The following is a 26,942-nucleotide window of genomic DNA, read 5'->3' on the forward strand; positions in this document are numbered from 1 at the left end:
GACAGCTCACCTTTAAAACAACAACACAGATTTGTCTTCCTGCTACAAATAAAAGTTTCATTTTCTTTGGAGCATTTTAGAATCTCTCTCAGCTGTCTGCACTACCCCAGACCATGTCAGGTGAGACGAGTGTGGGGGAGAAGAGGAGCATCCACTCGCTGGAAGCTGGGTAAGTGAGAGCAAAAGCAAGAAATTGCCAATTACAGTGCAATTACTCCTCAGGCATGACTGTACTGGAGTGCTACCCACTCACCAACTGTCCATATCTGTGGGCTGTCGCTAGTTTAGCTTTACTATAGTTAAGGAAATGTTGCATTACTTGTCATTCAGACTGCCTGAGTTTAAATACTGCATTGCTTCTCATTGTCATTTTAAAAGATGTGTTGCTTTTTAAGCTTTTTTTTTTTCTTCAAGACAGACAAGCACAGCTAGTTTGAGAAGCACAAGCCAGATTTATCACTGTAGGCCCATTTAGTTTGTTATTTTCATATCTAAATAGCTGTATAGATAATTTCAACGTGGTTAATGGGCTATATTACAAAGCACGATATACTAGGCCAAAAAAGAATCCCTAATTATGGTTATGAGGACATATTGGACTGGATAATCTTGGAGGTCTTTTCCAGCTTGATTGATTCTGTGATCCATGAGTTATTTAAATTGGAATAAACTCAGCCTAAATGAAGGAGCTTTGCAGAATAAGATCTAATTTTGTTACATAGACATAGAATCACAGAATGGTAGGGGTTGGGAGACTCACCTTCCAGAGCAGGGTCATGGAGCAGCATCTAGTTGGGTTTCTAATCACTCCAGAGATGAAGAATCTGTCACCTCTCTGGGCAGCTTGTTTCAGTGCTCTAACATCTTCAAAACAAAGTTCCTTCTCGTGTTTAGATGGAATTCCTTATTTCCTGGCAACAGAGTAAAAGCCAACAGATCATTCAGGTAACTGAGCCAGATTTTGTACTAAGAAACACAAGGAGCTTCTCTGCTATTGTGGAACAATGAAGCAGAAGAATAGGAAAGGGAGAATTACAGAGGATTATTGTTTCAAATCATATTTCAACCACAGAGGTAGAAAATAGAGGCTGTTTAAAAAAAGAGCCCAGCAGTAGGTTACTTTCTTCCAGGAACAAAGGCAGGCAACTAAATACTGCTCCTCATTTTAGGTCATTCATCTGCATGCTCATCTTCCTGTGGGAAGAACATCCTTCCCTTCCTTCCTCTGCATTTTCTACTCAAAAGAATCTTGTAGGTTGTTTGTTTTGTTTTTTTCAATCCCTTTTACTACTTCCCATGGAAAAGTTCTAGTAGGCTTTCAGAAGAACTGTAAAAGACCTTTCTACTCCAGTAACACTTAGAGTCTGACAAGATGCTTATAAAAAGGAAAGGGCAGCATCTACCAGACAACAACGTAATCTGCTTAGGTGTGAGGCTCAGAAAATTTGCTGTGCTATGAACATAATGAGCAGGCAGTCATTTCAGCAGAACTTGATGACGTCAAATATGGGCTTTTGAAGGTCAGTAGTTGAGATGATCTACATTATTACAAGTTTAGAGAAGGACCAAAAGTTCTTTGATCTGCATAAAATGTCCCATCAATTATTTTGTTGACCTTTACAAATAATTAATTTTAAAGCACTATATGTTTTGGTGATCTACCTCAAAGAAAAAGAGGCCAATGATTCAGCACTAGGCTGCAGCCATAACTCACTGTATTCTAATCATTTTTAAGTGTACATTGAGAGGGAAATAACTTTTCCCAAATAAGCTCTTAAAGCAGGTATGTAATAATTTGCTTAAAAGATATTTCTCTGACACAGGTATATAAGAAAAAAAATCTAAGTGTTTGGGGTTTTTTTCCCTTAAAAATGTCTGCCTTTACAGATAAGGCAGTTCTGTGGTGATATTTTCTTAATAAAAACCCAATCAAACAAAAATACACACCAAAAAAAAAAAAAAAAGACAAAGAAATCTAAATCCAAAGCAAGAACAAAAACCAAAAAGACCAGCCTCAAGCTTTATCAAAGCAACTACTCTCAAGGTTGGGGCATCCATGAAAATGTTATTATGACAGACACTTTTAAAATTTGTTTAGCTTTTAGAGTAAGAAGCAAACATGATAAAATACAAAATAGGGTTGGGGCAGAGATTCTGGAATGGGACCCAGAAATAAGCATAAAGTCTCTGAAGGCTTCTACATGTGAATGTGATAGATTTTCTTTTCTGCAAAAGGCTAGGAGGAAATAGTTCAAGTGGAGAGAATACAAAGGAGAGAGAAATGGCCAACTGTCTATGTATCTTAAAATGCCACAAAAATAAGACTATAAACCAGAAGTTAACATAAAAACAAGTAAGGAGAAGGTACACAGATGTACAAAGACTGGAGAGAGGAAAACAGCTTGGAAAAGAAGCACAAAGAGGAAAAAAACCTCACAATATGTGGATTGATTATCTTAATCAACATAGTGAAAGCAGCCTTACAGCTGACTGGACAGGAGAGTTTTCTGAGTAAAGGTTATGTTAAAAAGCAAAGCTGAATCACTTTTGGGTCCACCTAATTACAGAAGAAAAAAAAAAGACTAAAAAATAAAGTGCCTATGATGACAATTCCATTTCAGACTAAGCAAGAGAGAGAAGTTATACTGCTATGTCAGTGTGTCTACTTCATGCAGCAAAAAGGTTATATTTTGGTGCTAGCACTGATCTTCTCAACTTTCCATCACATGAGTCATCAGTGACATATCTGTATTCTAAAGGAGTTAGAAAAACATATTTGCAAAGTGACCGTGTCTGAATGATCACCGTTCCCACTGATGAAGGCATTCAGACGTGATTAATGTCCTGACCTAGGAGAGTTATTAGTCACATGCTTCAATGAAAGTTAACAAATCTCAAATAATTTCTGTAAGATTATTAATGTGCTTGAACTTCAGCAAGTGCTTCACCTCAGAAAAGCTTAAACCCCTCTGTGGTACTCTGCCTCACATCGCTCTGTGCATGCTGCAAAGCATTGGCCGCTTTGCTATTGCTTATTTGAATCTTTGTGTTCCATCACAACCTCACAGTACAACTTGAAGGAAATACTGCATCCTTTGCCTATTTGACACTTTGCTACATGGTAGGGTAATGAAAGTATACCAAAATTACTTCCTAGACTGTATATGAGAAGAATTAACAATGTTAGGAAAATTAGTGAGATCTGAAATGATGGATGAGGAGAGCCCTAAGCCATGCACTAGGAATCACAGAAACATGCAAGTTGGCAAAGCCCCTCAGGACAACCAAGCCCAGCCTAGAATCCTACTCTACAAGATTCACCTTAAACCATAGCCCTAAGCACCACATCCAAACCACCCTTAAACACATCTAGGCTGGGTGTGTCCACCACCTCCCTGGGCAGCTCACTCCAGTCCCTAACCACTCTCTCTGTGAAAAACCTTTTCCTAACATCCAATCTAAACCTGCCCAGCCTCAGCTTGAGGCCATTCTGCCTTGTTCTGTCTCCAGTTACCTGTGAGAAGAGACCAGCACCAGATTCTCCATTACTTCCCTTCAGGTAGTTGTCGACAGCCTCCTCTTACTGAGGCTGTTGTGCAGAGTATATTTGGAGGGAGTAAGAATCTACATCACTACCCAAGGCGTATGTATCTCACGATGGTTTTTGGTTAAGGTTTGGGGTTATTTTACTTCACCCCTGCTGGAGGTAGGTACTAACAATGACTATTTGTATGGACACAGCACAGAAACCAAGCAGCATTGCAATGCACCTGTACATTTTTCTGATAGTATAATCGTTAGGAGCCTCACCATCAATTGGCCACACACAGGTGCAGCTGCCATTGGTCAGCAGTTCTATCAGGTCTTTTGGCTGCAATGACCTTGCAATTATTTACAGAGATGTTATCTGTGCCTCGGTGAGACAAACAGCAGGCAGTTACTTGCACAAGTAATTGTTGAGAAACATCTTAGCAATGACTAAGGCCAAGTTCTTGTTAACAGAGAAAAACACTGTCAAAAGAATCACATTAGTATAATTTTATGTTATTGAATAAAACCAATTTTCAATCAATGGCCATTTTGAGTTGCACCACCAAAAAGAAAAAGAAGGAAAAAAACAAGTTGAAAAGAAACATGTTTCCTGATTCACACTTTGTTTGCTGCCCAGAAGCTGATGATGCCCTGAGTAAATCTGGAAGCCCTGTAATGATTTTCTGAAAGGGATGGTTTATGATCAGTGAGCTGTAATGAGCTTAAACATCATCATTTTTCATCATTTGCTCTTTAAGCAATTATGCATCCTGTAGCTGTTAATACATATATACATGTAGATACATGCATGGAGAACCATCATTTCTGTTACTTGCCCATAATGTTATAATTTGAAAGTATAAAAGCAGATCTGTTGTTTATTCCTATCACACAGGGCTTTGGGGTTTAAAATAATTTAATAAAGATTTCAGATGAAGTTGGAATAGTTGGTGACTCATAGGTCATCAGTGGGTGGCAGGTGAGAGAAGGGAAAGCCTAAAGCAGTTAAGGTTTTAATGAGACTCAGAGCTAGTTTTCAATTCAGAACATTATTATTTATTTTTTTCCTTATATTTTAACCAATCTTTCCTCAACTTTTGCTTAGGCTACTTTGTTCTTTCCCTTTTCCCCACAGATTGTCTGAAAATCAAAAACACTCCATCAGAGTTTAATAAACCTACAGTGTTGGCTAAAATTTCATTGTATTTACTATAATGTTATTCTTAAAGGAAAGACTTGGGGGGGGGGGGGGGGGATTAAAAGACAACAGTTTCAGTTATCAGTTTTGATTCTTAAAACTTCACAAGTATCGAGGAAACAAAAAGTTGATATCAAAATTACGTGGTTTAGTGATGCATCTTTTCTTATACTGAATGTATTTACCTGTGAAGAGAATCACAGAATCATAGAATGAAACAGGTTGGAAGAGACCTCCAAGATCATCCCCACTTAGCTCTCCTGCCCAACTGGGTGCACTGCTGGCTCATCTTCAGCTACTATCTACCAGCACTGCCAGGTTCAAAGGGACTCTGTCACCAGCCTGCAGCACTGCTTGGGGGTGTTGTGCCTAAAGTATAAAACCCTGCACTTGGTCTTGTAAATCTCCTCCCATTGGCCTCTGCCCACCCATCCAGCCTGTCAAGGTCCCTCTGCAGTGCTCTCTTACGTTCCAACAGGTCAACACCTGCTCCTAGCTTGGTGTCATCTGCAAACTTACTGATGATGGACTCAGTCCCATCGTCCAGATCATCAGTAAATTTGACAAGCATCTATGATTTTCCAAGTAAGCTCATATGAGTATGTTAACGTTTTTTTATTTCAAGAAAACTCTGTCTCAACCATGATGAGGTTTCATGACAAGGGGTTTGGATGTTATAACCTACCAGAGAGCCCTACCTGAATTACCCAAAGTGCATCTTCAGTTGAACGATGAAGCTGATCTTTCTCTTGTAATTTGGTTTCACAATAGTTCTGTGATGGGGAATCTTTCTGTCATCCTGTAGATGGGAAGCAGCAGGTTAATGAATATATGAGTCAATTGGACTGGCTGGATAACATGATAGTGAAAGGAGAGTGCAGCAGTGTCCCTAAAATCAAATAGAAGCCAAAGATAAACTTGAGTTTTCAGCTATATAGAGGTCTTTGAATAGCTTCTGGTTCTTTTTTTTTAAGCCTATGTGCTTCCATAGAGAGCTTGGCTTCACATTTTTCCCCCTAGAAATATAAACCATCACTGTACAGTGACAGGACATATGAATAATCTACTTATTAAAAAACAAACAAACAAACACACACCCAGAAAACAAAAAAACAACCAACAGAAAAACCCCAACCAACCAAAACAACCCAACAAACAAACAAAACCCCAAACAAAACCAAAACAGAATTAATATGATTCTGGTACTGTTTTCTTCTTCCACTCTCTGTAGCTTCTCCAATCTATTCTGTCATTCTTCACCAATGACTTCAAAGGAACAAACATGACCTCTCCTCTTCACACTCAAGAGGAGTAGAACCTCTTGAGCTACACAGAAGGACAAATAATAAATGTGGCTTAGAGTCTGCCAAAACAGTTTCATAGAGCTTTTTGTTGAAGAAACCAAGAGACAAGGCAAAAGTCTGAAGTTCTGCTTATCCACCCCTCTGCACCTCTTTTATTTGCACAAAATGAAGTAAATGTTGAGATTGAAACCACATTGCCTCAGCTCTCTGCCTGACAATCTGAAGATAGTGTTCTCTCTCTTACTTCTTGTTCTACTAGTAACAGGCATACAAGGATTCCATTTCAGTGATCTCACAGCAGTAATGACTGATTTAACAAGCATGGAGAGAAGAACACTAGCTTTTAGGGAAAGATAGGAATATGTGAACAGATTCATCTTTCCCAGGCTTCTGTGTTAGCATCTATGGTGTCTCATACATGGACTCTGAAGGTAAATATTAATGAGCTTCACATTTAAAATCTCTAATATGAAAGTTGTCCTTAGTCAATTAGAATGATCTCAAGGCTATTACTCGGTATTGAGGTCAGTTTGATAACCATAGAATCAAGCAGGTTGGAAGAGACCTCGAAGATTATCCAGTCCAACCTATCCCCCAGCCCTAGCTAATCAACTAGACCATGGCTATTTCCTAAGGATTTTGGAGGCAAAGTTGAATGACTTATTTTCTATATTTTCACATTTCTTACATCCAAGCATTTTAAAGAACACACATTCCACACAGCTTTTTCTATGCATGTGCAGTCTTATGCAGGAGACACAAAGGACTGTCCTCAAATGGAACAAGGCAGGACTGGGGATTGACCAGGATTTCATTAACAAACCCTACCAATAATTCAATGGCTATTAGTATAAATTTTATTCTCCATGTTATTAACCAATGATTTGTCATTCTTACTGTCACTGTACCTAGGCCAGGAAGTGAAGAGATCATTTTGCTAAATATTAAACACAATAGGGAGGAGTTTTTTCATTAGTTGGTTGTTGTTTTGCTGGGGGGAGGGGGATGTGTGTTCGGTTGGGGGTTGTTTTTTTTGTGTTTTCTTTTGGTTTTAATATTTCTATTTTAATGAGAAACAAAGTAATTAAACAGAGTGAAAGAAAGAGGAGAGGGAAGAGTGAAACAAAGCTCTTCAGCATGACAGGTGGCTGTCTTGGTACACCAGGGACTTTCTGTATGCATGACAGTGAAGAAGCTCACTGAATCACAAGTGATTTACAGTGATTTTGTGTGAGATTAGAGTGAGGCCCTTCGAAAATATGCATGCTGTTCAATTTCTATGAGACCCCAGTAAAGAGGCAGTTTTGCATGCAAAGTCTCAAACAATTTGCAGTCCAGCTGAGATCCAAAGCAAAAATCCTACTAAAGAGAGGAAATAAAGCCAAGCTATAATTCTATAGTTCTCTCCCAAAGATTAGAAAGATAAAATTTTAAACAAACCAGAAAATAATGTGGTGGCTGTGGAATTATCCAAGTTGTGGCAAATTTAAGGTTAATGTGCAATAATGAACTACAACTTTGTAACTTGCAATTCTTCTAGTTTGCAATTAGAGGATTCCCTGAGAGCCTGCTGTTACTATGGAACTCGATTCTGTGCTTTATGATCTCATACATATACCCAACCATCCAAAGAAAGAATAATGTACTATTCAAAATGGGATATTCAAATGGCTAGAATGATTGGCAATTTATTGATTACAAGTTAATGCAGATCACCTTGATCACAAAAGTGGGTCTTAAGGCAGGTGAAGTGATTACCTAGCACGTACCAGAGGTAGAGAGAGAGAACACGAGACAAGAATTGCATTCCGGTGCTCTGACTTTAAACTTCCAGCTGCAAACCTAACATTAAAGACTCAACTTTTTTTATGCCAGGCTATGCAGAGCAAAGAGAGAAGGCAGAAAAGTAGTTCATGTTTTTCCCAATCTAACTGTAGATCCAAGGTTTAGTTTATTGTGGTTCTGCCACTGCACAAGAATCCCCAAACAATCATTCTCTCTTCTCGCTTTTCCAAAGACCAAGATAGAGAAGAGATGAGTTCCAGCCTGCTCCCTGTCTCTAATTTTCACCATAGATTTAACCTGTCTGGGTGTTAGACAAGGTGCAGGAGTCAAAATGCAATCCCAGGTACTCTCCAATGCATGTTTTTATAGAGTCCTATGAACTCAGAAAGATAATTTTTTTCCCTTCTGTGTTGTTTCTGTGTACCGTACTAGGTGAAGAAGTGAGAGTCAGCTCCCAAGATAGTATGAATCAGGATACAACTCATCAGTGAACAAGCCAAGAGAAAGATACAATTCTCCATCTCATATTGCTTCAAATATTCTTCTGGACTCATTGCTGAGGACTCTTTGCAAATGATCAAAATGTGAAAATGCTTTTAAAATGCTTCTTTAAAGGTAAAAGGAATCTTGTTCACTGGTCTCTTTTTCCAGGCCCAGTTAGTTCTCCAAAACTATTGCATAAATCTCAACCTATTTAAACCTAGTTTCTTTTTCCCTCTTTGCTACACTTCTCACAAACACGTGTGCAAAATAAAGCTCCTAGAGTTCTTTCTCATACCTTCAGTTGGAGCTGAGGAGCTCATCACACAGAGCTGGAGTCACATTTTCTAGTTCTGAATCATACTGCTAGGTTTTACAGTAACAACTGTAGTATCCTTTTCCCTCTTATGGGAAAAAGTACAGGATTCAATCATGTTGAATTTATCTCATTTCCAAGAATCTGAGTAGATTTCAGCCTGTAGTTTCTGCTGTAGTAAGTATCTCCATATCTGTTGCCAAAGCTTCAGCATTTGCTTGCACCTTTCTCTTAAGCTGGAAATGGATCTTGAGCATACAGCATCACCTTAAAATGTGTTTCTGAAGTGTAGGAGGAACTTTAAGTTCTGAAAATGAACAAACCACGGACAATATCTTGCAGCCAAAAGATGATGATAGAATGATGTAGTGACTGCGTCATGATGGGGTTTTTTTCTGGTTAAAGCTGCCAGTGTTCTCTCTTCTAGAGATTTGGTATGTGTTAAGTAGAGCAAAAACATAAAGCTTTGGGAAAGTTTTATAGAGGCTGGAAGTTTCTCTTAAGAATTAAACACACAGATTTTGCCTCAAAATAAACCAGTATAAGTATATAAAAATTATTTCAGTCCTACCTGGTAGAAGAGGATCTGCAAACCCTACCAACACCAGGGAAAACAAGTGGGTTTTTTATCAGCTGCTGACAGGTAGCTAGTTTAAAACCAATCCCAAACAACAGACCTGCAAGCAATCACAAAAGAAAGAAGGGTGGAGAGAGGGAAAGCTCATCTGCAAAAAGGAGATGGGGAAAGGAAGTAGCAAGAACACCTTTGCAAAAATAAAACAGGAAGCACTTCATGCTGCTGGCTGGTGGGACAAGCCCACCCTTTATTTGAATATGAAGAATGTGTTCATGGTCTATATGCCTGCTTTTACATACAGCTGCATGCACAGTCTAGCAGGAGTTTCCCAGCCCCTACTGAATTTTGCATACCTTATTATGTCCACAGTTACATATACTTGGATTCTGGCAATCAACTCAGCTTAAGGAGTCCTTGCCACCACATTTAGCAGCTGCTCCTTTTATCCCTTCTCCTCAGCTGACAAAACTCTTAATGGAATGCAGTTGCAAGTCGCAAAACTAAATACATTGTGGTTAATGACCTTGCCAAAACAACTCTTTAAACCAAACCATTTGATCATTGATCATGTTACCTGAAAGGCTTTCTAGACGATTGTCTCCTAGATGGAGGGGAAGTAGAAAATTACCAGGAGAGAGCAAGTACAAGTAGCCAAATGGACAGAGGATGTGGTCTCTTGAAAACCAAATTTCAGTCAAACTCCTTGCACTGTGATGGTAAATTTCAGCACTGTGCCTACTTAGGGGCAATCATGTCTTCATGGAAATGCAACTGCACTAAATAACAGATCACTAATATATTTCCTAAATATATATTTTAACAGTAAAATATGTCACACAGTAAATATTTATATTCAACAGATGCTAATTTTCATACCTGCCGGAGTCGAGCATCACAAAAATTATCCTCCTAAATTAAGATCTTTAGATCTTAAAATATCTTTAAGATATTTGTTTGAAAGATGAAGTTTTCCTTTTAACAGAGGGTTGGTTTTTTTCTCTTTATAAATAGAAGCCTTTTTTCATACTTCAGAATCAGCTTTAATCAGGCTTTATAGATGTGTGTTTTCCTTCTATTTTCTGTTTTAGACAAATAGTTCATAACTATATCTTTGTATGTAGAGGAGAGGGAGAAATTCAAGAGATCTTTCTTATGATTCTTTACCAGACATCCCTTTTCTATTCCTTAAAAATAATTAGAATACCTTGCCTACTGGGAAAAGTACTAATTGAACTTATCTGCCATCGCTGTGCCATGTCACAGAGCAAAAAATCCCTGCTAATGGTTCCTGAAACGCCAATCTGAGGTAGGTGGCGTTAGATGATTTACAGAAGACAAACATCTTTGTAGATTAATTTCTTTTTTTCAGACTATGCTGATGTACTTTGAACTAGTCATGGGGTAGTTAATAATGTCATTCACTTCATTAAAACCCAAAGTTCTCATCTGTTATAAATAGTAACCAAAGTACATATATGAGAGCAAAAGACATGCCGTCTATAACGCCATCTGCTTACTATCACAGACTGCTCTGAAATTCAGCTTTAAAATGGGATATGGACTTTGCAAGGAATTGTGCTAAGCTACACTTTTCTGGTAACATGGGAAAAAAAGCTTACTTTCATATAGCTAAATTAAAAAAAGAAAAACACACACAAAAAAAAACCCCAGCAAACAACTAAACATCAGTTTGTAGTTCTTTTATCAGATATGTCGTCGTCCCAGCTTGCTAAAAGACCAGCTACTGGCTGCATACATTGTGCAAACTGAAGGTTCTAGACTTGGGGATCCACTGGGAACCCACATGGTGCCTGTACCACAAACTGCAGCTGCTCCCTGATGCCAGGAGGGCCCTCTACATCCAAACAAGATAAGCCCGTCAAGGATCAGCGTAAGCTGTTCCTTGTCCTGTTTTGGTTGTAGTGCAGCAAGATAGCTCACACTGAAAAAGGTAAGACTTGAGTTCCAAAACCACAGAACACAATTCAGAGACCATCTTCAATTCATTTTCCACTTTCTCTTAATGTAATTTCTCTTAAAAGATGCAGTTTAACCCTCTGGAGTTAAGTGCTCTTTACTGTAACCAAAATCCAAGACAAACCACTTTCAACACCAAATGACAGGCAAAACATTTCTAATTGTTATCATAATGTAAATTATTTCTCAGAGACACTTCATATAAAATAGTCTCAGTTACATCAGCATAAGTGAAGAGCAAATTCATTGCTTTCCTTTGCCAAACACAGCACACTACCTGAGACTGGGCAGGACAACAGCATTATCTTCTCATTTTAAGTGCAATAATAGTTTGAGAATGTTTTTCTTCAGCTTCTCAATAAACTCTACTGATTGTTTTCCCTTATGCTTTGGCTACTCTCCTGGCACTGAAAAATCCACTTATGATTATAGTATTCCATTTTGGCAAGATTATTTCATATACAGAAAGTGTTTGTAATTTTTTTTAATGTAGAACAATATTAGTGTGAAAAAGTATTGTTAAATATGAATAAACTTATTCCTGCCTCTTTGCTCAAGCTTGCCCTAATACCTTAAATGCTTGTTTTCAGATTCTAAAAGGGAAGAAAATAAAAAGAGAACATTTTAACAAAACAATTAAAGAATCTATAATCTGATGAACAAAATACACTACAATCCAAAAGGAGAGAGAAAATGTTATATGACATTCTTACAGTGGAGTTCTGTATTGCTGACTTCTGTATGTGAACTGTAAAACAATAATTAAAGGAATTTGCTTTAGAGAAATCAATTTCCTCAAAGGATTGGTGTTAAAATACTAAAGCAAGTAATACAAGAAATCAAATAATGCAAGACAAAAACAATATACTTGCTGCATAGTTTTAATAGCCTTAAGAAAGGAATCTTAATAAGAGCATTTTATTAGTTCTGCTTAACAGCTCAGGATTTGCAGGTAGCTTCTGAGGAATAAATCTCATTCAAGATCTAGATATCGAATTAGCAAGACTCAAAATCTTGCATCAGTGAGCATGAGGAACATGAGGTTAACAGCAACTGCACGTTATCTTTCACCATTGAATCAAAGAATGGTTTGGCAAAGATCATCTAGTTCCAAACATTGCCCCTTCCTACCCTACTCCCCTCCACCTCTGCCATGGAAAAGGTTTCTTTCCACTAGACCAAGTCACTCAAGGCCTCATTCAACCTGGCCTAGAACACTTCCAGGGAGAGGGCATTCACAACCTCTAAGGGGCAACCTGTTTCAGTGTTTTGCCACTTCCACTGTGAAGAATTTTGTCCTAGTAGCCAGTCTAAATCTCCCATCTTTCAGCTTAAAACCATTGCCCCTCATTGTATCACAAGCTCTTGTAAAAGGTCCCTTTGCAGCTTTCTTCTAGGCCCTCTTATAGAATTTAAATTTTAAACTGTAGTTCACAAGTGCAATTACATCAGGTACTGGGAGGCTGCTATGAGGTCTCCCTGGAGCCTTCTCTTCTCCAGGCTGAATGGCTCACCCCTCACAGCCTGTTCCCTCAGGGGAGATGCTCTAGCCCTCTGATCACCTTTTCTGTTTCATTTCTGATATAAGATATAAGAGAAAGTAACTCAGAACCTCTATGTGACTTGGGCAAAACCAAACCAAATTAAATAATCAACAATCTTCATCCCCATCCCCTTGCACCCAACAAACTAAGACACCTCCAAAACAAGACACACAGCTCATAAAACAGTTTTGCAAGAGGAAGCTATCGACAGGCAGCCTAAAGCATAACAAGCTGCATAAAGAACATCTCACTCAGTAATAAGAGACCAAGAATCATCACCTACTTTATCTTGTCTCAAAGTATCATTGCAAGAAAAAAAACCTGTAACATCTTCGTATCATCTCATCTTTCTTCTGCCTTTTAGAGAGATCTGTTTATGGAGAAGTGGTTGCCGTGTGGTCTGAAATCATGTTTCTTGTTACTGGAACTCCCCACGTCAACTAAGCTGCTAATCACAAACTAAATCAAACATGACAGCTACCTCCATTTCTCAGGTCTTCGTGATTCCTCCTGCTCCCAGAAGGCATTTACCAGTGTACAAAGGTAAGAATGAAAACACATTTTGATAGGACTTCAGTGGTTTTAGCCCTCAAGGAAAAATTAGGATTAGATACCTAGAACACATAATATGTCCCTAGAGCTCTCTTTTTATTTCTTTGACTTTATAGATTTACTGACTGCTGAAGACAAAGTTTATTTAGCCTCCAGTTTTTAACTGGCAGCCTGAAAAGAGAGGTTGAGGTGGAAATCAACAGTATTATAAGCATACTTTTCAGAGTATGACTCACATGATAAAGCAAATGGGGGCTGAGCAAAGAACATTAAAATAAGTTAAAGACAGATCCTATTAAAAAAGTGAGTGTTCTCATCCCTTGTTAGCTTCAGCAAGAAGTGAAGCAGCTTAGATCCTAGAATATTAATTCAATATTAATCCAATACTGAATATTGCTACTATATATCAGTCTATGAACATCTTTTGACACAACGGAAAATGAAAAAAACCCCAAAACTTAAACACTAAACAAACAATAAAAAAAATTCTCTGCGGAAACAAAATGCAAAGAAAAAGGGAAAAAGAAAAAAAAATTAAAAAAGCCTTGGTTATTTACCTACAGACCTGAAAAGGTCTCAGAAAGTCTTCAGGTTCTTTTTCAAAGTCCAAGGACTTTTCTTGGTGTAAATTCACTCAACACAATTCCCTATTGAGCCGTACCTATCTAGCCCTCACTGAAAAAACAGCTAAGTAAATCCTCCAGTATTACTCTACTGCTGCCCATGTCAAATGGGCCACTGGACTGTTTGAAAAGTCTTTCAGGCAGCCCTGATTTCAGTTAATATTTTTTGTGACTTAGAGGGCCTACCATGTTTTACACTCCTGAGCAATCACTGTTATTTAAAATCAACCAACTCTTATATGCAGCAAAGATGTAACAGCACCTTCAGTTTAGTTGTAGGTATTATTGCAGTTGGAGGTGACAGCATTCAAGTGATAGTTCTGGAGAGAAGAGGATAGCTTAGAAGTTGCTTTTATGCAGAAACATAATGGAACACTTCAGATGTTCCCAAAGAGGAGAAACATCTGCAAAAAATCCATTTCCACTACAGTGTGTGAAGCTATTAATGTATAGGTCAGAAGGACCTATACAGCTTTCTGAATAGGAAACATTGTCTGTGATACAGAAGACATGACCCAACCTGTACATTGCTGGAATAGGGCTCCTCATGGGTCATCTACTTTCTTGAGGGTCTATCTGCCAGTGCAGATAGAAGGGTGAAGGGTTTGTAATTAGGCTTCAATACATAGCAATGTATCTCTCTAAACTGTTGGATAAAACTTGTATACACAGATGCACACACACACACAGAGAAATACTTAAAAGCTAAATAACAACAACCAACTCTCACGCTCTGCCCAAAGCTAACTTCTAATCTGTCAAATACCAAGAAATCTCCTGCCAGAAAAGACACATGATGCTGGAGTTTAAATGCTGCAGAATTCCCAGAGCTGTATACTAGCACAGTAATACTGCAGATTAAATGCAAGGAAATTACTGTCTTTGAAATTATACCACTCAGAGAAAATGCTAGATGTCGACCAAACTTCAAATTGGAATTTAGATTACAATTGCCATGTAATTTGGGGAATTAAAGTATCCACCACTGTGTTTCTTGTTTTGTGGATAAGACTTCAGAAAGATTCTAATGCCCTTCTAGAAAGGAGCAAGTGGAAGACAGAGATGCTGAGAGTCTGTGTATACCAATTATCACATCTGCTATTCCAATACATCTCTTACAAGCATCCACGTCATCCTATTTCAAATGGTCAGGGTTCTTCTGTAGAAACCAGTAGGGGCTATGACTTTTCTAGCAGCAGGAACAGCATCCTGAGTAGGTGGAGATGTGAGCTAGAAACAAAGACCTATGTGACCAAGATCGCACAAAAGCCGATGAGCAACTTTAGGAGCTTCAGGACAAGCTGAACTATGAGTATTAAATGTGATTGAAAAAAACACAGGAACCAACAAATGACAGCTTTTTGGTTTGGTCAATTTCCTTACTTATTTTTAATCTTAACTCTCAGTAGTTCATCAATTTAGTAATTAGAGCCAGGAGTGTTGAGATTATTCTACTGTAGACACAGCATAATTCTTTCAGCCTCAAGGAGATAAAAGTGTGGGCTAGGAGAAAACCAGACTACTACATCAGCTCCTGAATTACAGACCATGAAGCATGCTCATGTTCCCTTGAAAGCAAAGAGAAGGAGAACCCCTTGGTCTATTTTTGCCTCAGTTCATTTGTTTTTGAATGACTGCAATAGATGGAAAGTATTCTGGAAAATAATATTAAACAAAACTAACAAATCACTTCCAAACATGCAAAGAAGTTCGATAATCTGACTAGCAGTGCTCAGCTTTAATTAAAAAAAACTTCTATTTCTGTGATGCCTTAAAGCAGAATTTGGTTTTCCTAGTTTCCTTTGCCACGCTGCTATTTTTGAATTTGATGTGGTACTTGGTTTGACAGATGATAGAACCGTTTGCTGTTGCTCATGTTTGGATCCCTATGAGGAAATGTCTTAAGCACTAAATTAATAGATAGATAGATAGATATAGATACATATAAAAACATGAAATCAGAACTTCCCTAGCTATTTTTCATTTAATTAATCTTCCTTAAGCACATGGCAGCAATATAATTATCATAAACTACCTCTAGGCTATTTGTATAGGCCTTAGGCTAATCTTGTGGTGTTTCACATTTAGTTTCATTTCTCTATAAAACTTCTGACCGTTGCAAAATGATTTTAAATTAGTCTTTGTATGTACTGCTGCAGTACTCTATGTGTGCACACACGCTGGGGCCAAAAACAGAGGCAGAAGTGCAGATTTCTCATCCGATGGAGAATACAGAGAGAGAAAGATGAAGCACGGTATGTTCTTGTCAGAGATCACACACAAACTGACTAAAACACAGCTTATGATCCTCCCACAAAGGGATATTTTTGCTATCCTTAATGAAGCCAGGCAGGTGCTTACAGTTATGATGTATGTCCGTCTAAAGTTGGAATTAAGCACAGACACAAAATAGCAACGCTTGACGCACTAGACCATGGCATACTGTACGCACTGTAATTAACATAAACTCTACTCCTGACTTTTTTTTTGATGAGGAAACAAGAAAAGCTATGAAGGCACATCCTGCTTTGTGGAAAGCAGCAGACTATTCCGAGAAGTGTAAAAATATCATTTGCAGAACAAACTAAAATTCTCTAAAACACCTTTTTAGCCTTGGCTCGCTCTTTGCCAGGTGATTTTGGGGGAGGAGGAAGGAAGGGAGCTTTCCATCTGTTGAGGTGTTAGGATTTTAAACACGTTCCTGAGTTAATTTTGACTCTTCAAAGTGTGAGATAAGTTAATATACTCTAAACCAATATACCATGTCAATCAGCAGTGCTTTTCTCAATATCAGCCCACTCACTTCCGCCTCCTGCTTGCAGGCTCCAGAGCTGCCTTGGTCTAAAACTCTGTCTCCCTTAAGAAATGAAACATTCAAGTGGTATCAACAAATCATAGATATCTCTAATAAAATAAACGTGAAGAGTGTGAATGGAAATTGAGAGGTAGGCATTTTTTACTCACTTTGTGCTGATACAGCATTTTACTTAAATAATCACAAATAGGCTGGATGATAAGAGGAAGTTCTTCCCAGAGAGAGTGATTGGCATTGGAATGGGCTGCCCAGGGAGGTGGTGGAGTCACTGTCCCTAGAGGTGTTGAAGCCAAGCCTGGCTGAGGCACTTAGTGCCATGGTCTAGTTGACTGGCTAGGGCTGGGTGCCATTTTGGACTGGATGACCTTGGAGGTCTCTTCCAACCTGGTTGATTCTATGATTCTATGAACATTAGGAAATACAAAGTAACATCATCATCATCATTACTATTATTGTAAGTTCTTGAACAGTACCACAGAGAAACATTAACATGCTATGAACAAAAACTAAACTAGGTATCTCCCACAATACTTTTTTTCTGCCACCATTTCCAGTCTACAAACCAGGTGTAGAAGCTCCTGAAGTATATTAATATAACATGCTTTGAAATCTAATCTATATGCCCAGATACTGTAAATAAGTATTTACTCAAAACCAAAAAAAGGTGGAAGTGAGCATTAGTAACTAGAGCATCACACCAGATAACATTTAGTTTATCAGCTGACATGTCAAATACTTGAATAAAGGAAGAGGCAATTCCTCTGTTGTAAACACTGAAATACTAATTTCTTACTACTTATTTCTCGCTTTGTTATGAAGGAGAAGGAGGAAAAAATACCAAACCCAAACATCACTACCATTAACCCCCCCTGAAACCCAAGCAACCCTAAAACTAATTTCAATATAAGTGTCTGATGCAGCAACATCTTGGGGACACATCTAACTTTCAGGATGAGTCACATCACTGTGACTCAGAATCAATAGTAATTGTAATGTAAAAGGAAAAACAAAAGGCTAGTCTTCAAGATTCTCACTTGGCCAGCATCACTTCTCGAAACCTATTGCCTTATAGTTTTATTGGAAGAATGAACAGAATCTTATCTGGCTTGATAAAGTGGTCGTGGGAGAGAACATCCACCCCACAGGATCTGTGGATTCATGAAGCAACATGGATTTATCTCAACAGAATATGTCCAAAAGTAAGTAGGTTCCATCCTGTTACCAAGATCCACGTGAAGTCATACCTTACAATCACTGAAAGTAAGCATACAAGTTGCCCCCATTTCTTTTCCCCTCTCCTCTGAACTTGTATCTCTAAAATGCCGTAGGTATCATGAGATCTCAGATTTTTCAGGTATCCTGGAGTGAGAAGCAAAGTCAAGGGGGGCTTTGCCTAGTTCAGGTGTCAAGGGTGGGCCAGATCCCTTTGCAAGCAGTTATCAGGTCAAGCTCCACTGGTTTCAGCCTTCTGTCAGGGGGGTAAATTAGGCCTTCAGTAAACACAGCAGATGGAAGAGATACAACAATCATGCAACTTGTTACAACCCTGCTGTTGGCATGGTTGCATTTCTGTGCTAAGCCATAACATTTCACAAAGGTAACTTCGGTTCACAATGACATGCTGCGAGAGCTCTGCAAATGACCCTTCAAAACCTGGAGTAGTTGGGTTTCTGTAAAACTGAATGCAGGTAATGGGGAACAAAGAGTAAACAACTCTTCACCTTACAGAATAAAAAGACAATTTAAAATCTAGAAATAAAACCTGACATAACAGGAAGTGCACTTTATGCTTATAAATGCTATTTACATCTTTAGCACAAGCCATTTCTGTAGGCATATAGAGTGAATGGGTTATCAAATACAGAAAATCTTCCCTGAAGTGATTAAAAGGCTGATCACAGAAAACAAACAAAAAAAATCTGGCCTACTACCTTGCAGAAAAAAAATGCATGGGAATGAGATCACTCTAAAGTAAGAAGTCTATCAAGCAAGCCAAAGCTAAAAAGTTCCAACACGGACCTCCTCAAATCTAAGGGTGTGTTAGGGGCATTTGGACCATCAAAGACAAATCCAGACTTTGACACTCACCCTCTCTGAGTCCAGTTAGTTTCTTGCTTGGTTTTGAACTTAGGCATTCACTTAACTCTTTATTCTGTGTGTCAGTCATCTTACTCAAGTAATTTGATGTTTTCTTAGTTTGAATGGGGGAATCATAGAATCAAACAGGTTGGAAGAGACCTCCAAGATCATCCAGTCCAACCTAGCACCCAGCCCTATCCAGTCAACCAGACCATGGCACTAAGTGCCTCATCCAGGCTTTTCTTGAACACCTCCAGGGACAGTGCCTCCACCACCTCCCTGGGCAGCCCATTCCAATGCCAATCACTCTCTCTGTGAAGAACTTCTTCCTAACATCCAGCCTAGACTTCCCCTGGCACAACTTGAAACTTCCAGCACAACTGTTCTGTTGCTGGAAGAAACACACTTCCAAAAACATGCTTGCTTAAAACCTGCATGTGCTTAACTTTAGGAGAAACAGCACTTACTGACAGAAGTAAATCACTCTGCAATTCAAAAATAAATCTGGACAAGGTAAGGCAAAAGTAACAAAGATACACCAGGTTTAAAAATGCCCAAGCAGTCACCTTGTGTTAGAACCCCAAAAAGCACATACAATACTCATGAGCGAATATCTGTGAGAAAAGCAGTACCTGGAAATTACGAACACCTCACCAAGTAGTGATGTTTCCTAATAGGTGACTTGTGACGGAGTAGCGATAGGTTGGAGAGCAGTCAGCCAGAGCTGCTGCGGGTCTGCTCATGGTGAGGACAAGGCTCGCTAGATGGCACTGCTACACGCACAGACACGGGCTGGGGGCTTGGTTCTCTTCCTGCACAAACGAGTTTGTAGTGTTAGGGGAAAAAAAAACCCAAACGCTTCCTTTCTGTAGTTGGCTCCGGGCATTTGTGTTTCTAGGATGCTCTCGGCACTGTAAGTGCTTGAAGGACTTAATAGGTAAGACACATAAGCTCTCTGGGAATAGACAATTTAGTTTAGGTAAAATATCTGAGTACAGAGACTGCCTGCCTGTTGTAAGTAGAACGAGTGACACCTAGAATGTACCAGTTAGATGCAAGAGTCTGCTATGTTACTGATAATCTGCAATATTTTCATATGCTCTGTATGTTTAATTTACTTACATTCATTTTTGGCTGTGTTAATATCCACTTTTTTTTTTTTTTTTGTTTTTTTGTTTTTTTGTTTTTTTGAGACAGTTGTTTGGGTAATTAGAAAGAGTGCCAAGAAATTAGGAAATCCATCTAAGCAGTTAGGCTAACAATATCTTGGGAAAGCTCATGGTGTGTTCATCCCCAAGGCTTTCAAACTGCTAAGCTGTGGGGCTGTGAGGAAGAAAGAAGATAACAAATCCTCATTGACTTTTGCAAACAAAAATAGTGCAAGCTTAAGTAAATGTTTGGAAAAGAAAAGCAAAATGAAATTTAAGAATTGGATTCATACTTCCAAGTTTACAGAGAAATTGATTAGCATCATTTGTTTTCTAGCTTCAGCTCATAACAGGGTTTCTGACTTGGTAGATCAAGTTTCACATAGAGAAAAAAGAAAAAAAACAAACCAGCAATTTTGAACTCAGTTAAAATTAATATTTTTGGGAAAGGGGCAAACAATGCTTCTTGCTTAAAAAATAAGAGATTTCAAGTCATGCACGATAGGAAACTAACAATTTTGACATTGTGGTCCAGCCACTGCTACTTTAGAATTTATTTTTTTTTTTGGCTAATTTGTTGTTGTTTTTTTTAACCACACGCTTCAAATAAGTTCCACTTTCCTTTCAGGTAACCCCATTTGTCAAACAGGTAGCCCCTGAACTCCTGATTCAATCACATTTGCTACCCAATCATTCTGTTCCCAGCTCGAACACCTTTTAGCCCCTCTAGACAGATCCAGAAGCTTCTCCACAGTTACTGCTTCTGCACTGGGGATGGCTGCTACTCAGAGAAACAAACCCCCCCCTCCCCCACCTGGAATAGTCAAACTCTGTTGCTTTTCCCTCAACAGCATCCCACAGAACATACTTGTTGGATCAGCTGAGCTTTGTTGGCAGAAAGACACTGGCCACAGGAAAACAGTGTAATGCAAGTCCCTATGTAACCTGGACAGTAGTTTTACTGCCCAGGCTGTAACAATGACAGCTACCAACACAAACATTGCTTCACAAATGCTTGTGAATTTTGATAACTACATGAAATTGCTACTATGTGAATCCCTTCAAGAATAAAAATGAGAGCATCTAGGCTGTACACACAAGCCCTTTGGTTAATGCTTGCTTTTTTCTTTGCAGTGAAGAGGCAAGTGAACGTTAAGATCATTACAGGACATCCCCAGTAGGAAGATAGATATAAAAGAGGTCTTTTAGTGTGAGACATGAGGATCTAACACAACTTTGCAAACAGTAAATATATAAACAAATAGAGAAAAAGAAAAAAAAAATCTTTTAGAAAGTCCCAGGTGCTCAAAAGTAGTTTGGCTCCAAAGGCAAAAATTCAAGTCAGCACCCTGAAATACATAAAAGTTCCTCCAAGTAGGGCATTTTTCAAAGTTTCTTGCCATACTGTGTCTTTATCACAAAACTCTGTAAGAAAGAAGCAGGTAAGGAGACAAATTCACAAGGAAAGTTGCTGGATCTTGATTTGTTAGAATTAGGTACCTAATAAAACAAATACAGAAATATCAGTTTCAGCTGACTAAAAGTAATGTTATGCTTAGTAAGAGCCCCTCTATTTCTACCTTGCTTTACAATTAAGGTAATTTGCCAGTACAGATAGTGGCTTTGATCAGTCTGAACACAACACATTGTTCTAATATTGCAGCAGCCTTTTCTTCTATCATCTATTTGTAAACAAGGAGGCAATATTAGAGTGTTTGTGCACAAGTGCAAGGAAATCTTTTGTTTTCCTCAAAGGTTAACTTCAAAAAACTTATTTTACTCAGTACAGACCTTTCAAACTTACTTCAGTGTAAGAGAGGAAAATACGACAAATGGGCATAGCTTGCCGAAAATTGATGGAAGTGAGAGAAGAATGAGGTCTATTGCCTTTAGCTGGCACAAACTGAGTTGTGCTACTGTCAGTGAAATCAGAACCAGGTTTACCAGATTTATTTTTAATGCCTGTTGGAAAACAAACAAACAAAACCCAGCTAACCAACCAAAACAACAACAAACCCCCACATTGTTCAAAGGAGGTGTAAGTAAATGAAAAAGAAAATATATTAAGATCTTCCATAATAAATGGAGGATTGTGTCTGCACCACCAAGCAATTGTTTTAGAAGGCTACTTATGCAGCTTCCTGGGCAGGTGCCTCTGGCACATTTTATACCCTTGGGGTGTTTCACTTAGTAATTGGTCAATGATTCATTCTTTGCTTCTCTCCTAGTTTGTTGTTGTAAATACAGTATATGCCAAGAAGATGTATTGTTGGAATTCCTTGTCAAGAAGGTGTATGTCAGTACACAGGTGGAGGAACTAGCAAGAGGGTTCTTTTCTTTAGGCTAGTACACTCAGAGAGTGTGCACCAAAATAAACATACTAATTCCCCTGCACATTTATCCTGAAGCTCTTGCAACAGCTTAGTTTATTAAAAACCAGGAAAAAAAATCAGGAATTTAATCAGAAAAAAATAATAGAAAAGAAAGATAGAAGGAAAACCTCAGAGGTGAGCAAGAGGAAAAAATGAAGACAGTCCTGTTAATTACCATATCTGGGAGGCTTTTCAGAAGAGGAACTACTCCAGGTTTTGAAAGATAACAATGAAAAGCAAATGGAACTGAATGACCAATTCTTTGTTTCAGAGGTGTGCTAAGGAAGGACATGCAGAAAGGCAACACAGGCAGCTGGTATCAAATGTTATAGCATTCTTGACATCAACTAAAATGCAGTGGTTGTCAACAGATTTATAACCGTGTCAGCTGCCATAATTCAGGTGCTAAAGTGCTCCACTACATTCGAAGTTTGATAGCTACATGAACATTCCCCCACACACACAACAGGCCAATGTCAGTGGAAGAAGAGAGTTGTTGCAGTGAAAGATGCATTAGCATCACCTGTCTACTTCCTCAAATCCAGACAGATGAGAAATCAAAACCAGCCAAATTACACTCCTTACTGATACCACCAATCCTGATTTCTGCTCCTTTGCACAAAATCGGCCATGTTTTGCACTGACCATTGCAGGAGTCTGGAATAGCTCTTCTGAAGACACTCGAAGTGGTTGAATAATGTTCAACAAGTCAATAAAAATTATAGCCATTTCCTTTTTTGAAAATGACCAATCCTGAAGATCAGCTTCTTTGAAAACAGCTGAGAGAACCAGAAGCACAGCACAGTTTGCATTCTTGTTAATAAGCAATATATACTACTGCAATAAAGTGAAGCTTTCAAATAGTTTCTATGTGAAAGAATAGAACCAAATAATGACATTCAACTTACTTAGAGATGTTGCCATCAATTAATCCTTAGGAAGATTATTGGAAATGTAGAATATCATTACTGCTTGAGACACACACATAGAAACACACCACAGTGGAAAATATCCTAAATGAGAGAAATTAGAATAAATCTTGCTGTCCACCATCTAGTTTTATGGGTTCACTTTTGTAATTCAGCTACTGGAGTATGGGGAACTGGTTCACTTGAGCATATCTAAAGAGGGATAAATAATCTCCAGTCTCATAAAGGTTTTTAATCTCTTATTTTTAGCATCAATGACTTTGACTCAACATTAGTAGAAATGCTTGTCCTTCATCCCAAAAGTATTTGCAGCTCCAGAGTTGTACTTTATTTAGCCCACCATATTGATATTAATTTTCAGTGCTGCAAGTTGGAATGTCAGTGTACATTAACACCTGATCTATAAAGGGAATGCTGAGATCTCACTGGAAGTATTAGTCACTGTGCCCTGGGAATGCAGAGTGTTTGTGTTTGTGTTCTCTGCTCAAATGTCTGAGCTAGACATGCCTTGATTCTTAATGAAACATACACACCAACAGCTAAATTATCCAGAAATGCTTCAGCATTAGAAACTTTCTTCAACATATTTAGCAATTACTAGCCTCAATGAAACATTAATTCTTTTTGAGGGGCAAGAGGTCAGACCATTCTAACAAACATAATTCCTTGGTGCATGTATTCCTTATCTCTAGGCAAGTAACTGCTTCTTTATTATTTTGCCCCTTTTCTTAAGGAAACCCTTTCCATATTGTGCTTTTAACAGCTAAGGTATTTCAGCCAAAGGTCTGCACTGTCACTAAGATGACAGTTCACTTCAGATCTCATTCAGAAATAGGTCTCATCTTGAAATATTTCTCAGGCTTATCAATAGTTCCCTGCCTCCAGAAGAGAATACATTCTCCTAAACCCTAACTGTTCATTTCCAAGCGCTGCCATTTGGCTTAGTGTTAGGCTTATGGGGTTAGGGCTAAGGTTAGGGTTAGAGGTTAAGATTAAGGGATAGGGGTTAGAGTTAGGGTCACTGGTGTTACAGTTAAGGTTATGGTTTCTACATCAATTCTGTTGGTCTAACTACAATCATGTCCTTTTCTGCTTCTCTAAACCTTTTTTAATGTGTCTTGTTGTTGTTTTTTTAAGCAGTAGTTGAATACTACCTCCTCTTCTTCCAGAGAGGTTTGTTGAGATGAAAGAAAAATGAAATGGGTATATTCTTCACCTGCTGCAGCATAATGCAGCATATAGATAACTGCCATATTTGGCTTCTCACTCTCTTTTTAATTCTTTACTTATTTACTGATGTTTATCATAATACTATTAATTGCATGAGAATTTGCCATAGACTTACCCATGATTACAATGAAAACCAGGGAGAAAGGAGGGAAAAAACCCCACAGTGTAATTAAAGGCAAGGGAAAAGAAAGATGTAACATCAGACACAGTTTCCATGGAAATAAAAAGCTATGAAACCTTTCCTTTAGTGTTTTCAAACAATTCTGTCTATTTAGACACCTGAACCAGGGCTTCAGCTGCTACACAATTAAAGTGCCTACACCAATTTTTGCAGTCTCAAAATTCATTCTATTATGTCATGCAGACTCTGTGACCGCAGAATTAAAGACAGCTCCTCAAATGAAAAGCACCTACACATTCTCTAAACTCTTTAACAGTAGGAGATTTGGAAATTGTCAGTGAAAAGTGAACTTTAAGGAGAAAATAAAGAGAATTTAAAGTTGCCATAAGTGTGCTTGCAATATGATGTTGTGAAAAGGTACAAAACTCCAGATACCTACTCTCAGTTAAAAAGGAGATGCATAGCAGACCAGGGGAAATGTCCCTGAAACAATAAACTCTTCTGTGAACATTCAATCTCAATCAATATCCCGTTTGATGATATCATCTACATCTGTTGCTTATTGAACATGCACTTGGCTGGAATGTGAAAAAGCCCCAGGTACCTTTAGAAGAGGCCTTGTGTTTCATTACCTCATTTGATACATTTCCATGCTCTCCAGGTGCTGAGGAAGAGGGGGGGGGATTACATAACAGCCCTAGAAAACCACAAACACACATCCTAAATTATTTAATCTCACTTTAATCATGCTGTGTTGCCATACACAGTAAAATACTTCACTGTCATTTAGTCAGTCTGGAGCCCATCACATAGCATTCCTAGAAACTTCTGTTGATGTCATAGCAGCACTAAGAACCTGTCACTGAATTTCTGTTACACAAAGTCACAGTGATGCCTGTTTCAAAATACTGCCCATACCTGTATCTGTCTTCTGTATGATAAATCACCTCAGGGAAACTGGGCAGTGTCAGTGTCACTCACACACAAACCATGAGCAATTTCATCAGGCTTCAGAGGAGAATCCATGTAACATTTTTTTCTCTTGCAATTAAATGCATTTAGATGAAACCTACATACTCTCTGGACTGTGAAATGTAATGACACAGACCTGTGAATTCTTCAATCAAGCCCAACAGACAAACTGCAATTGATTTAAGACCTGTACATAAACTGGGACAAGTAACAGATTCATGGAAATCTGGCTGGGCTATTCAGGAAGACTTCAAAGTAGCAACATAGAGGAGAAAGCTGTGACAGAGGTGTTCCCATTTTGTAAACTATGTCTTTGTGGTTATGTTACACATAACTAAGAAATACAGGATACATCATTCCCATCTGTAAGCATGTTATAAAATAATTGCTTCTTAATTAAAGTTAAGCCTTGTGGGAAAGACTTTTCTGATTCAACTAGAATTATTTTTTTTAATCTGTTTTAAGACCAAATGATTGAGTAAAATAAAAACCAGCATGGGCTCTACATATGTTTCTTACTTGTCTCCAGGTGAAAAATAAAAGGAACCTTGGATATTCTAGGATCGACAGGCTGGAAGATAAATCAGGAGTGAGATCTTAATTGGTATTGAATTTGTTTCCCTGGTAAAGAATTTGTATCTATCTAAAGTGTATGGTGGGAGAGAATCCATTATGACAAAACCTTCTGTTTAGGTGATGCTGCGGTGTTATGAAGGGACAAGTTGAAATCTGAGTTTGGGGTAAAATGCAATGTGGCTGATTTAAAAGTTATTAAATAATTTATTAATCTACACAAAATAATTCCCCCAGACTTATTTCCAACTCCCCACACAGGTTCTTGGATGCAGTTAGCAGAACTATGTTACAGAATGCCTCTGTACAAGGGAATTTTGAAGGTTTTAGAGATGTCTTTGATAGAGACTCTGGCAGCTTCATTCACTGCTTGTGAGGCTGATTAAAATCCTTTAGCAACTTGAGCAAAGAGTTAAGGATACTCACTGGTCCTGATGTCTGTGCCCCAAAACATAGGCAGGAAAATATTCAACAGAAGTCCTGTGGCGAGTTCCCCCTGGGCTGCAAAGTGCAATCAGCTGCTGCCTGAGGTGGCTGGAGGCGGTTTGAGGCGGCTGAGGCGAGGGGCGGGCGAGCGGCAGGTGAGCGAGGAGCGAACGAGCAGGCAAGCTCCTTCTGCACCTGTTCACCCCAGTTACAGGGTAATGGCCGAGGCTGATGGTCTCATTGGCCACACAAACACCCAACCACCTCTGGCAATCACCCAAGGAGACCCAAAAACGGCAGAACTCACAGGTGCTGCCTTCCAAAAATGGGGGCACATAGGCCTTGTGTGTGACAGGGGTGTGGGCCCCATGAACCCCCTCTCAGGCGACC

The 26,942-nt window shown here is 38.6% G+C and overlaps 3 long non-coding RNA genes across 7 annotated transcripts in view; 2 read left to right on the forward strand and 1 right to left on the reverse strand.

The window, feature by feature from the left end:
• The window catches only part of LOC135186259 (uncharacterized), a 58,745-nt gene extending 32,072 nt beyond the window's left edge, over positions 1–26,673 (reverse strand). For 2 of the 5 annotated variants that reach the window (XR_010306796.1, XR_010306792.1), the window contains exons 1-5: positions 26,553–26,673; positions 25,214–25,278; positions 23,210–23,314; positions 5,428–5,528; positions 761–911 (exon numbers count right to left, since the gene is read on the reverse strand). This is a non-coding gene — a long non-coding RNA (uncharacterized LOC135186259). Of the gene's footprint in view, positions 1–760; positions 912–5,427; positions 5,529–9,185; positions 9,292–9,765; positions 9,941–19,903; positions 19,948–23,209; positions 23,315–25,213; positions 25,279–26,552 lie in introns of those variants that run through there. The other 3 variants (XR_010306794.1, XR_010306793.1, XR_010306795.1) reach the window with 3 other exon arrangements.
• On the forward strand, positions 85–9,150 carry LOC135186261 (uncharacterized). The gene is made up of 2 exons (XR_010306799.1): positions 85–169; positions 8,251–9,150. It is a non-coding gene; the product is annotated as an uncharacterized LOC135186261 (long non-coding RNA).
• LOC135186263 (uncharacterized) lies at positions 10,205–25,808 on the forward strand. The gene is made up of 3 exons (XR_010306801.1): positions 10,205–11,142; positions 13,077–13,255; positions 25,644–25,808. It is a non-coding gene; the product is annotated as an uncharacterized LOC135186263 (long non-coding RNA).
• Positions 26,674–26,942: the final 269 nt, after the last annotated feature.

Source organism: Pogoniulus pusillus, chromosome 24 (genome assembly GCF_015220805.1).
Source record: "Pogoniulus pusillus isolate bPogPus1 chromosome 24, bPogPus1.pri, whole genome shotgun sequence".
Classification (NCBI taxonomy): domain Eukaryota; kingdom Metazoa; phylum Chordata; class Aves; order Piciformes; family Lybiidae; genus Pogoniulus; species Pogoniulus pusillus.